Source organism: Aotus nancymaae, unplaced genomic scaffold, assembly GCF_030222135.1.
Source record: "Aotus nancymaae isolate 86718 unplaced genomic scaffold, 86718_ANA_hifiasm-v0.15.2.pri h1tg000006l, whole genome shotgun sequence".
In the NCBI taxonomy this organism is placed as follows: domain Eukaryota; kingdom Metazoa; phylum Chordata; class Mammalia; order Primates; family Aotidae; genus Aotus; species Aotus nancymaae.
The window spans coordinates 39,223,497-39,236,500 of NW_026988417.1; the positions used below are offsets into that span (position 1 = coordinate 39,223,497).

Here is a 13,004-nt window from a genome sequence, read left to right on the forward strand (position 1 = left end):
CAACAGAGCAAGACTCAATCTCAAAAAAAAAAAGAGGAAAAGAAAATTAACAAAAAAAAAAAAAAAGGAAGGAAAGGAGACAGAGCAGAGGGAACATTATGAGCAGAGGCAGGCATTTGCAAAAATGCTGGAATAGTCTCGAACAGGTGAAATGTAGGAGGTGGATATGGGGCGTAAGATGAAGCTCAAAAAGAAAATGAGGCGAGGTGCAGTGGCTCACGCCAGTAATCCCAGCACTTTGGGAGGCCAAGGAGGGCGGATCATGAGGTCAGGAGTTCAAGACCAGCCTAGCTAACATGGCATAACCCCACCTCTACTAAAAATACAAAAATTCAGCTGGGTGTGGTGGCGGGTGCCTGTAATCCCAGCTACTCAGGAGGCGGAGGCGGGAGAATTGCTTGAATCCGGGAGGCGGAGATTGCAGTGAGCCAAGATCACGCCATTGCACTACAGCCTGGTGACAGAGTGAGACTCCGACTCAAAAAAAAAAAAAGAAAAGAAAATGAAACCAGATTATGAAGGGTCTAGGTCAGGCTGAGTCCTTAATGAAAGAATAAGTAGCTCTTGCACCAGGTGTTTTATTCAGAGGAATAGAAACAATTTTATAAATACGTTTATGAACTATTAGTCTGCTAAACAAGCAGGAGACCTGAGTAGTGTTTACAAGGAGACAAGAGACCAAAAACTTCAGGATAGACCTGAAGTTCTGTATCTTGTCAACCTTAATGTAGCATCTGGCAGGTCAAATCTACTGTCTATTATAAACATCTGCCTTTTCATAATACATACTGCTACTGCAGTTTGTTTTTAGTCTTTTATTCTACAACTAGAATGTAAGCTCTGAGAGAGCAGAATTTATGTCTCTTCTTGGTTATCATAAACTCCTCAAAGCTTGACACTTAAAAGACAATAAATATGGCTGTGGGCAGTGGCTCATGCATGTAATCCCAGCACTTCGGAAGGCCGAGGCGGGTGGATCTTGAGGTCAAGGGATCGAGACTAAGAGATTGAGACCATCCTGGCCAACATGGTGAAACCCTATCTCTACCAAAAATACAAAAATTAGCTGTGTGTGGTGGTTAGCGCCTGTAGTCCCAGCTACTCGGGAGGCTGAGGCAGGAGAATCGCTTGAACCCGGGAGGCGTAGGTTGCAGTGAGTCACAATGATGCCACTGCACTCCAGCCTGGCGTCAGAGCGAGATTCCGTCTCAAAAAAAAAAAAATTGTCAAATAATTAAATGGACTGTGGTTTCCTTCTTAAAACAATCAATAGTGATAAATATTTAGAGATTACTTATTTTGTACAAGGCACTGTGCTAGAAACAATGGCAGAGGGGTGGGAGGGCACATAGAAAACCATATAGGATTGCTCAGGCCTAGGAGGTCACAAACCTTCCTTCAACAAACATTGATTGAGTGCCAAAACGAAGACAGGGGCTTAGTAAAGTGCACAAGCAGCGATGGACTTTGAGCCAAAACAGACCTCAGGGAATGAGCCAGCTGTAACATGTAGCCGAGGACTGAAAATCTGTCTATTTCTTGTTTAATTATATTTACAGACAGATGGAAATTATGCAGCAGTAGAAGTTCTGCTTAACCTCTTACGCTTAAAACTAATTATGTTATCATATGCCATGTTATTGCCAATGTAATATACAATGATGTTATAGAATGAATGAAGATGATGAAGATGAGCTCCGTTTTATTGAGCATCTTTATGAGTGAGATCTGCTGCTGACTGCCAGCAGTTAGCACCGTGAGAGAATTTCAGAGGAGGATACTGTCCCACCTAATGTCTAGTATTTCTGGAAAAGGGGCTGGAGAGTGTATTTCACTTACGTGCTAAGAACAGAGCAGTGCTAAAAGAGAATAGGCAGGCTGGGTGTGGTGGCTCACACCTCTAATCTCAGCGCTTTGGGAGGCCGAGGAGAGCGGATCACAAGGTCAGGAGATTGAGACCATCCTGGTCAACATGGTGAAACTCCATCTCTACTAAAAATACAAAAATTAGCTGGATGTGGTGGTGTGTGCCTGTAATCCCAGCTACTCAGGAGGCTGAGGCACGAGAATCGCTTGAACCCAGGAGGCAGAGGTTGCAGTGAGCTGAGATTGCACCACTGCACTCCAGCCTGACACAGAGCGAGACTCCGCCTCAAAAAAAAAAAAAAAAAAAAAAGAGAGAGAATAGGCAGCTTAAAAGCAATCTAGAGGTAAGGAGATGGATTAGAAAGAATCTTGTTTTGTGCTCTCAGAGGTCAAGTTTTTTTTTTTTTAAAAAAGGAATAAATAACCTCTCCAAGAGTTTCCTTAATGTATGGTTTAAAAACTACCAAGTTAATGATAGTTACTATATTTTTTGAACATGTATGTGTAATTTGATTTCTCATGACATTTCTATGAGTGGCAATTTTAAATGTGGGCTCTAGAGTAGGGGGTAGATGCCTGCTGGAGACCTGCATGTTTGACCCCCTGGCTGTTTTCATGAAGTTTTATTGGCAAATAACCATGGCCATTTGTTTATATTAGTCTATGGCTGCGCTGATGGGGACAGTGGCAGAGTTGAATAGCAGGCAGAGGCTATAGGACCTATGAAACCCAAACTGTTGACTGTCTGGACCTTTACTGCAAACATTTGCCAACCTCTGCTCTAAAGTTAGATTTCCTGGTTTTGAGCCCCAACTCTTCAGCTGTGTAGCTGTATGACATATTGGTAAACTATTTAAAATTCTGATTCCTCATTATCCTCACCTGCGAAAAGGAGAATAGTGATAATTATCACTATCTCAAAGCATCACTGTGAGAAATCAATGAGATAGCCAAGGGCTTAGAACAAAGCTAAGTAAGGGTGGGATCAGTGTTAGCTATTACTGCATCTTTTTATTTTTTATTATTTATATATTTACTTATTTTTACTTATGTATTTTTAGAGACAGAGTCTCACTCTGTTGCTCAGGTTGGAGTGCAGTGGTGCCATCTCAGCTAACTGCAATCACCGCCTCCTGGGTTCAAGTGAATCCTGTCTCAGCCTCCCAAGTAGCTGGGACTATAGGCAAGTGCCACCACACCCGGCTAAATTTTTGGATTTTTGGTACAGAGAGGGTTTCGCCATGTTAGCCAGGCTGGTCTCGACCTCCTGAGCTCAGGTGGCCTGCCACCTCAGCCTCCCAAAGTGCTAAAATTATAGGCGTGAGCCACCATACCTGACCATATTGCCCCTTTTTAAAGATGAGGAGATTGACCAAACTTACAGAATTGAAATGTAGGTCAATCGGATGACAAAGCCAAAGCTCTTTCTACTGTGATAGTCATTCTTTGCTACTTTCTTTTTTACAGCAGGTTTAGCAATAGCCAGTGGTAACAGGTAAGATGGGTGAGAAATGGACATGGGCTAATAGAGTCGAAGGAATTTCAAGCACAGACACATGGGAAAGTTGTTGGGAAATCATTATTTTCTACCATCCCCGTTGCTTCCCCTCTCCACCCTCCCTACCATTCTTCTAAGCTTTCAAAGAGTTCTGCAAGCTGGCCCATAGCCTACATCTGGCTCTTGGTAAGGAGTTAACATGTTCAGACTATGTTTTCAGATTTAAAAACCGGCCGGGCGTGGTGGCTCACACCTGTAATCCCAGCACTTTGGGAGGCCAAGGTGGGTGGATCACCTGAGGTCTGGAGTTTGAGACCAGCCTGACCAACATGGTGAAACACCATATCTACTAATACAAAAAATTAGCCGGGCACGGTGGCGGGAGCCTGTAATCCCAGCTACTCGGGAGGCTGAGGCAGGAGAATCGCTTGAACGCAGGGGGCGGAGGTTGCGGTGAGCCGAGATCATGCCATTGCACTCCAGCCTGGGCAATACAGAATTAAACTCTTACGTGGAAATGTTGAAGGACTAAAATTCACATAATTGCAATGTTTAAGTGAGAACACAGGACTGTGATGAGGCAGTGGTTACATGCCCAGGCTCTGGGGCCACACTGCCTTGCTTCCTATCTGACTGTACCACTTGAAAAACAAATGCTATCACACAAGTCACTTTCTCTCCTTGAGCCTCAGCTTCCCCATCTATAAAATGGTGATAATATTATCAATGACAATGTGGGGAGGATTAAAAGTACCTGGCTGGTTGGGTGTGGTGGCTCAAGCCTGTAATCCCAGCACTTTGGGAAGCTGAGGTGGGAAGCTCGCTTGAGCTCAGGAGTTCCAGACCAGTCTGCGCAACATAGTGAGACCCTGTCTCTACAAAAAAATACAAAAATTAGCCAGGTATGATAGTATACACCTGTGGTTCCAGCTAGTCAAGAGGCAGAGGTGGGAGGATTGCTTGAACCCAGGAGGTCGAGGCTGCAGTGAGTCTGAGAAACAGAGGGTGACCCTGCCTCATAACAAACAAACAAAAAGAAACAAAAAAGAGAAACGTATCTGGCTTCAGTAAACGCTCAAGGCCCTTTGTTATTATTTCAGATGGTCAAGAGTAAATGTTTTTCAGGGATCTTCTTTTGGTAGACAACTGTATAGTCAGTTTGGAATTGTAAATTATCTGCCTGGCAAGATACTTTTTAAAATTAAAATGTAAAAAATCCACAGGAATTTACTCCCAAATGTTTATGGATAAACTGAAAGGACATTTACACAGATACTACCTTCTACATGTACGTGAGAAAGTGCCTTAAGACACTGTATATGTGAAATGTGTAATGGCTACTATGTTCCCTTTTACATTTGTCCAATTATGTATTATGTTCTTTTTCTCACTCCTTAGTATTCCTGCACGAGAGCTTTGTGCCTTCCCATTGAATGGAGTAGGCCCTAAATATTGCCTATTAACTAATTATGGTATCATATGCCATGTTAAAATTAAAATATTAAAATTACTGAAGCAGGTTTATAAGAGAAATCTGAGCATAGTATTCCTTCTTAGAAAAATGTTATGTGCCAGAAGTTGAATATATGAACTGGTAGTTTGATGCATGATTACTTTCTAATTATAAAAATAATCTTTAATTGCAAAATTTTCATAGCAGTATTCTTTTAGATGGGAAATTTCCTGTGTCTTTAAGAATGTGATTCAAGTTATTGAGAATTTATAGATACATATTTCCTGTATATATTATGCCTATATATCTATATATACCAACAATACTATACAAAAGTCCCATTTTCTTATTTTTCCCTTTTATTTTTCTTTTTTTGAGACAAGGGCTCTGTCACCCAGGCGGGAGTGCAGTGGCATGATCACGGCTCACTGCAGCCTCGATCTCTCGGGCTCAAACCATCCTCCCACCTCAGCCTCTCAAGTTGCTGGGTCTACGGGTGCTTACCACCATACCTGGCTGATTTTTAATTTTTTGTAGAGATGAGGTCTCGCCATATTGCCCAGGCTGGTCTCAAACTCCTTGGCTCAAGCAATCCTCCTGCCTCGGCCTCCCAAAGTGCTGGGATTAAAGGTGTGAGCCATCACACCCGGCCAGCCTCATTTTCTTGATAGAGAAACTGAGAAGGAGGGTGATCGTGTGCTTAGTTCAAAATCACAGTTAGATAATGGCAAATTTGTGACTGTAGTTTAATAAGGATGCCTTATCTTTGGGGTGATGCTTTATAGTTTAACTTCTTTTTTGGCACTGGAGTTGTTTTATATCCAAAACCAAACCAAACTCAGCGTCTAAATATAGCAGATAAAATTTTAAAAAATTTTAAAATTTGTGGGGGCTGGGCACAGTGTTTCACACCTGTAATCCCAGCACTTTGGGAGGCTGAGGGGAGTGGATCACCTGAGATCAGGAGTTCAAGACCAGCCTGGCCAACATGGTGAAACCCCATCTCTACTAAAAAATACAAAAATTAGCCAGGCATGGTGGTGGGCGCCTGTAATTCCAGCTACCCAGAAGGCTGAGGCAGGGAGAATCGCTTGAACCCAGGAGGCGGAGGTTGTGGTGAGCCAAGATAGTGCCACTGCACTCTTTTGGTGTAAAAGGCTGTTACTCAGGGTGGAGTGTGATGACACAATCTCGGTTTACAACCTCCGCCTCCCAGTCAAGTGATTTTCGTGCCTCAGCCTGGGATTACAGGTGCACATACCACACCCAGCTAATACTTTTTTGTACTTTTAGTAGAGACAGGGTTTCACCATGCTGTCCAGGCTGGTCTTGAACTCCTGACCTCAAGTGATCTGCCGGCCTTGGCCTCCCAAAGTACTGGGATTACAGGTATGAGCCACGGTGCCCAACCAAGGGTATTTTTCATTCTTTAAATTTCTTAAATTTTACTATCACATTGGGGATTAAGTTAAAAATTTTTCTCAGCCGGGCATGGTGGCTCATGCCTGTAATCCAAGCACTTTGGAGGCCAAGGCGGGCGGATCACCTGAGGTTGGGAGTTCAAGACCAGCCTGACCAACATGGTGAAATCCCGTCTTAAAAAAAAAAAAAAAAAAAGAAAGAAAGAAAAAAAAATTTTTTTTCTTAAATTTATGCCCAAACAGATTTAGAAAGTGAACTTTTGGCTGGATGTGGTATCATCCTAGCACTCTGGGAGCCTGAGGTGGGTGGATCACCTGAGCCTCAGAGTTTGAGACCAACTTAGGCAATATAGTGAGACCTTCTATTAAAATAAAATAGGGCCGGGTGCGGTGGCTCACGCCTGTAATCCCAGCACTTTGGGAGGCCGAAGCGGGTGGATCACGAGGTCAAGAGATCGAGACCATGCTGGTCAACATGGTGAAACCCCGTCTCTACTAAAAATACAAAAAATTAGCTGGGCATGGTGGCGTGTGCCTGTAATCCCAGCTACTCAGGAGGCTGAGATAGGAGAATTGCCTGAACCCAGGAGGCGGAGGTTGCAGTGAGCCGAGATCGCGCCATTGCACTCCAGCCCGGGTAACAAGAGTGAAACTCCATCTCAAAATAAAATAAATAAATAAATAAATAAAATAAAATAAAAAGGAAGTGAAGCTTCCCAAACATAAGCTTAAGGTCATTTATAATGGTGTGTGAATGTTAGTCTTTTCCTCCTAATTTCAAACTATATTAGTAGTTTGCAAGTAGCAGTTACATAGTTAACAGTATGGTCTGTTACTACTGTGTTAGTACATGTACGGTATGTACCTTCTGGTGGTATGTCAAATAGTAGTATACAAAAATAACATAGGTCTTTTTGTAAAACAAATGACAAACTGCCTGTCCTGAAACAAAGGCTCTGACACAGACTGACATAGTCAAAGATTAGCTTTAGTTTTAGGTGTGACCTTCTGCTTTTATTTGTTTCAGCTGCAACTAGGAAACAATATCTGCTGCCACAGAAAAAACAGATCCTGGTTATGCTGATGTCACTGTTCGTTGACCAGTTACCTCAAGGCAATAGTTACAGTGAAATAGCATTCGCCCAGGAATACTCTCAACATTGAAAAAGTCGTAAGTTAAAATGCTTTCTTCTATAAATGCGGAATGTGGGGTATTTTTGAAGCTAAAAACATTTTCAAAATCAACTATATGTATGACAGTATAACCATAGTAGGCTCTTTATGAGAAAAAATGAAGAAATGAACTATCCGGTGGAAAATAAAGACAAAATGTATTAAATACAACTGTAATCCAGAAAATACATGTTCTTTTGATTGATTGCATCGTTTCACTGTTGTTCCGCCTCTCTAGCTTCAGTGATATTTGGGTGTTTTTCCCCCTTTTCTTTTCTCCCTTTTTGGGGTACATAGTGAAAAACAAAAACAATAGCTTAAAAAACAGGTCCTTCAGTAAACACATGGCTAAGGTTAAACTCTAATACGCAATGGCTTGTTTACTTTAAAAATTTGGAAAAGTAAGCACCATGAGTCCATTGATATGAGTAAGAACCTCCGTCATCCTGTGGTATTTGTGAATATTGTGGGCTGTTTTATCAATTTCATTTGTTTCTAAGTCCTTTGAAAGAACTCTACTAGAAATGGGACCATCTGAGAGAGGTCCTTTAACACAGAAAAAGTTAAATTCGCCTTTATTATGAAATGATTTTAGATATTAAAGCCTCTTTCTACTTCTTTAGGCATTGTTCGAAATGTCTTAGAAAAGTGAAAACAATAGGTTTATACCTTATTTTATTAGCTATAATTGAAGCATTTCAAAGGCAGGGATGTTTATTTTATTTTATCCCCAGTGCCTGGCACTGAATGAATGTTTGAATAAAAGAATGAATGAATAGAAGAATGAATGAATGTGCACTGTCTTTTGTAAGAAACATGGTAGGACAAAGCCACAAAAAGAGTTTTCCTTTTATATCTAACATCCACCAAATTGCTTGGGACATATTTTTCATTTTTTGATTTATATCAGTTTTGTGGTAGAGCCGGGCATGGGGGCACATGCCTGAAATCCCAGCTACTGGGGAGGTTGAGGTGAGAGGACTGCTTGAGCCCAGCAGTTCGAGGCTGCATTGAGCTATGATTGCGCTACTGCACTCCAGCCTGGGCAACAGAGCAAGACTCTGTCTCTAAAAAATCATAATAAAAATAATTTTAAAAAAATTTTGTGGTTTACCTGCATGTAGAACTGGGTACAAATAGTCATACCCGGGTACTATCTGGTGGTATTTCTGCATGGCCAAAAGAAGCCATGAATAGGCCAGCTTCGGTACAGGAGCTGGCATTTCTAACACATAGCCCAGGCATCAGGAATGTCATATAGAAAAGCCACACCAACCCCTAATGGACTGTATAGAATGCCAATGTTAATATCCCTAGAACTTTCCTGGTAAAGTAGGTACTGGCCAGGAAGCTATAAAATTTCTATAACTTTTTTTTTTTTTTGGCCTTAACTAATAGGCTTAGCTTCTGTTATACTGTCTCAGGAATTTGGTAGAGATTTTATGTCACAAGGAAGTAGGCACATAAATGGGGCCTGCCCATGAAGGCAGTTTCTGGTTGTTGTTGTTGTTAGTTTGTTAGTTTGTTTTTGTTTTTGTTTTTGAGACAGTGTTGCTCTTATCATCCAGGCTGGAGTGCAACAGCACGATCTCAGCTCACTGCAATCTCCACCTCCTGTTCAAGCGATTCTCCTGCCTCAGCCTTCTGAGTAACTGGGACTACAGACACCGGCCACCACGCCTGGCTAATTTTTATATTTTTAGTAGAGACAGGGTTTCGCCATGTTGGCCAGGCTGGTCTCAAACTCCTGACCTCGTGATCTGCTCACTGTGGCCTCCCAAAGTGCTGAGATTACAGGCGTGAGCCACCTCACTCAGCTGAAGGAAGTTTTTAATCACTCTTTCATTTGAACGTATTTTGAGAGGCTGCATATGACAGTGCCTGAGCTAGAGCCCAGCTGCTTGAGTTCCATCCCATTCATTAACTGTGTGACTTCAGGTGAGTGACTTACTCTCCCAAGCTTCAGTTCACTCAATTGGAAAACGGGAATCGGCCAGGTGTGGTGGCTCACACCTGTAATCCTCGCACTTTGGGAGGCGCCAAGGCAGGCGGACTGCTTGAGGCCAGGAGTTCGAGACCAGCCTGGCCAACATGCTGAAACCCCATCTCTACTAAAACTACAAAAATTAGCCAGGCATGGTGGTGAGCACCTGTAATCCCAGCTACTTGGGAGGCTGAAGCAGGAGAATCGCTTGAACTCTGGAGGCGAGGGCTGTGGTGAGCTGAGATCGCGCCGCTGCACTCCAGCCTTGGTGACAGAGGGAGACTCTGTCTCAAAAAAAAAAAAAAAAGATACTTATTAAAAGAAGGAAGAGGAAAGGAAACCAGTTTTCCCAGTCTCTGTAATTAAAGTAGGCAGTTACAGTAAGCTGGAAATTCTTACAATCTACATAGAAAGCACAACTATATTAATTAAAGAAACTCATGAAATATGCACTTAAATTAAGAATGGAAATGAACAGAAAATATATATCTAGAGTTTTACTGAACCTAGAGTATATAAAATGAAAAATTCAGGTGTCAGGAAATATATGATATCCCAGGTCTATTAAACTCCTGGAACAATTGTTGGTGTTTAATTGCTATTCATGTCTCACGACTCTGTACTTTCACTGAGTGCACTTGGAGTTAATATTTCAATTGAAAAAGTAATACATCAGTAAAAATGCCCCTGATTTGAGCTAATCATTTATTCTCAGGCTCAGAGGGAAATACTGGCTATTCTTTGAGTTAATACATGTGAAATGACTGTAATGCTTCAAGGGAAATATAATATACCAGTCTTGCAAATTGTTTTTTAGAAAGCATGGTCTATCTTATCCCATCCTGCATCAGAAAATTTAATTGGCTTAGTTATTTCCTCTTTCCCCAAATCCTTTTTTGTGGCAAAGGGAAAATGAGGATCTACAGAGGCCACACTGCTGAGGACCTAAACCAGTCTCCACAAAAACCAAAACAGGGATGGGCTGGGTCACAGTTTGTTTCTCATAGGTTCTGATGGCAGAATTTTAAAAGATTTAACAGGTTGGGCACGGTGGCTCATGCCTGTACTCTCAGCGTTTTGGGAGCTGAGACAGGCAGATCACCTGATGTCAGAAGTTCGAGACAAGCCTGGTCAACATGGTGAAACCCCGTCCCTACTAAAAAAAACAATAACAGAAACAAAAATTAGTCAAGCATGGTGGCAGGCGCCTGTAATCCCAGCTACTTGGGAGGCTGAGGCAGGAGAATTGCTTGAACCTGGGAGGCGGAGGTTGCAGTGAGCCGAGATTGAGCCATTGCACTCCAGCCTGGGAGACAAGAGTGAAACTCCGTCTCAAAAAAAAAAAAAAAAGATTTAACATTAATGTATTTGAAATTTGGACAGCCAACGGTCAATATCAAGCATTCCAGTGTTGAGAGCCTAAGAGAGAATCTTGTTCATGTGGGGAGACCTCTGAGACCCTCAGTTGCATTAGCGTGGCGCCACTATCATCTCCAAGCCCATCAGAGAGCAGCCAGTCCAGTGCAGACATTTGAAGCTAGGTGAGGCAGCTTATACAGGCTGGGGACTCTTTGTACTTTTCAATATTCTCCAAGGGAAGCCTAGACAGACTTCACATTTTGTTAAGTACAGCTAGGTTCTGTCCATGATAAAACAGAACTAGGACAACTGTTTTGGAAACATAAGTAGCACATAATTGTAGCTAATTTACGTTTCTTTCTCTGAAAAGAAATTTGTTTTTGTACAAAGATGTTTTTAACTTCTGTAGCCCACAGTTTACAACAACAGAGTGTCCTCTTCTCCTTCCCTCTGCTACAAATATATGTACCTACATAACACGCACACACTGTTTTTTCTAGCCTAAGCCACTATCCACCCCTGCTGTTCTCTTTGTGGGGATTTCTTCAAGCATATTTACAACAAAACACTTGCTGAGCCCAACTCCTGCCTCACTGCTGTATCCTGGTTACAGGAGCCATCAGTTCCCCAAACGCTTTCTTTCACCTCTCTGTTGGGAAACCACCTAAGCCTATACGAGGAAGAAAAATCTTTCAGAACAAATGTTGGCTGTGAGAACTTGTGTCGTTTTCTTAACTGGTTGACACATGCTTTCATTGAGATTTGGTGGGAATCAAAAGCACACCTTTAAAAGAATCCTGGCTCTTACACTCCATACAAAAATAAACTCAAAATAGATCAAAGACCTAAATGTAGGAGCTAAAACTATTATAACTTAGAAGAAAATACAGGGGGGCGAAGTTTCATGGTCTTGGATTTGGCAATGATTTTTTGGACAACCTAAAAAGCACAACAACAAAAGAAAAAATAAAGTAAACTTAATCAGAATTAATAACTTTTGTGCACCGAAGGACACTGTCAAGAAAGTGAAAAGGCAACCCATGGTGTAGGAGAAAATATTTGCAAATCATGTCTGATAAGGAAGTGATATTCTGAATATATAAAGAACTACAACTTAATAACAAAAAAAGCAAACAAGCTAATTTAAAAATGGACAAAAAAGTTGAATAGATATTTTTCCAAAGACGATACACATTATATATCTGCAAAGATATACATTATACATCTGCAAAGACCCTTGAAAAAATAAAAAAAGGAGATACACAGATGCCCCATAAGCACATGAGAAGATGCTCAACATCATTCATCATTAGGGAATGCAAATCAAAGCCACCATGATCTACCACTTCACACTCACTATGATGGCAATTATCAAAAAAACAAGTGGTGGTGAGAATGTGGAGAAACTGGAATGCTTGTACATTGCTGGCAGGAATGTAAAATGGTGCAGCTCCCGTGGAAAAAAGTAGGTGATACTCAAACATAGAAATATATTAAAGAGAAGTACCATATGAGCCAGCAACTTCTCCTGATGCACAGAGCAAGAAATGAAGCTAAGTGGTAATAATAAATGTTCAGTGAATGAATGTAGGCCTCACATATCCTTGTCCCATAGAGAGATGGGAGGGATTGAGGTTGATAAGTAATAACAGATTTGGTGACACTGTCTTCTACTTTAGAGACCTAATACTGGATAAAGGTGGAGTAGGGAAAAGGGAGGTAATAGGCTTTTATTAGGATGGTGCAAAAGTAATCGCGGTTTTTGACGTTACATTTAATGGCAAAAACCGCGATTACTTTTGCACCAACCTAAATATTTTTTGAGTCTCTATAAAAATATTTCTGGTTTTAAATCTTCTTAAATTGGTAATACTTGGTTTTTACATGTGCCCTGTGAAATGCACATTGTCATATATGATGCATGGGGATAGTATAATTTGCTGTTTCTGAAACAGTTGAACAATATCAAGAGCTTAACAGTGTGTTCGTTAAATAGTCCATTCTCATTACCCCAGTGATTCCATTTATAGACATGTATAATCAAATCCCCAAGCAAAGATTTACACTCAAATCTGTTTATTGCAGTGCTATGTATAACGCAATGCAGTGAACATAATAGTATATATTTACATGTAGTGTAATAAACAGAACTATTCAGTGGTATAAAAATGATCAACAAATTGTGGATAACCACAGCTTAGAATACCTGTTTAATGTTCTTAGCTATTTTAACTTTGCTAAATAATATTT

General features: G+C 41.1%; 1 protein-coding gene across 10 annotated transcripts in view; it reads right to left on the reverse strand.

Annotated features, from left to right (window-relative positions):
- The window catches only part of RBM47 (RNA binding motif protein 47), a 219,258-nt gene that overhangs the window by 29,380 nt on the left and 176,874 nt on the right, over positions 1 to 13,004 (reverse strand). The window contains exon 4 of one of the 10 annotated variants that reach the window (XM_064366555.1): positions 4,119 to 4,239. The exons of the other annotated variants lie outside the window; for them this stretch is intronic. The gene's annotated coding sequence lies outside the window, so the exon portion shown is untranslated. The remainder of the gene's footprint in view (positions 1 to 4,118; positions 4,240 to 13,004) is intronic. 10 annotated transcript variants of the gene reach the window in all.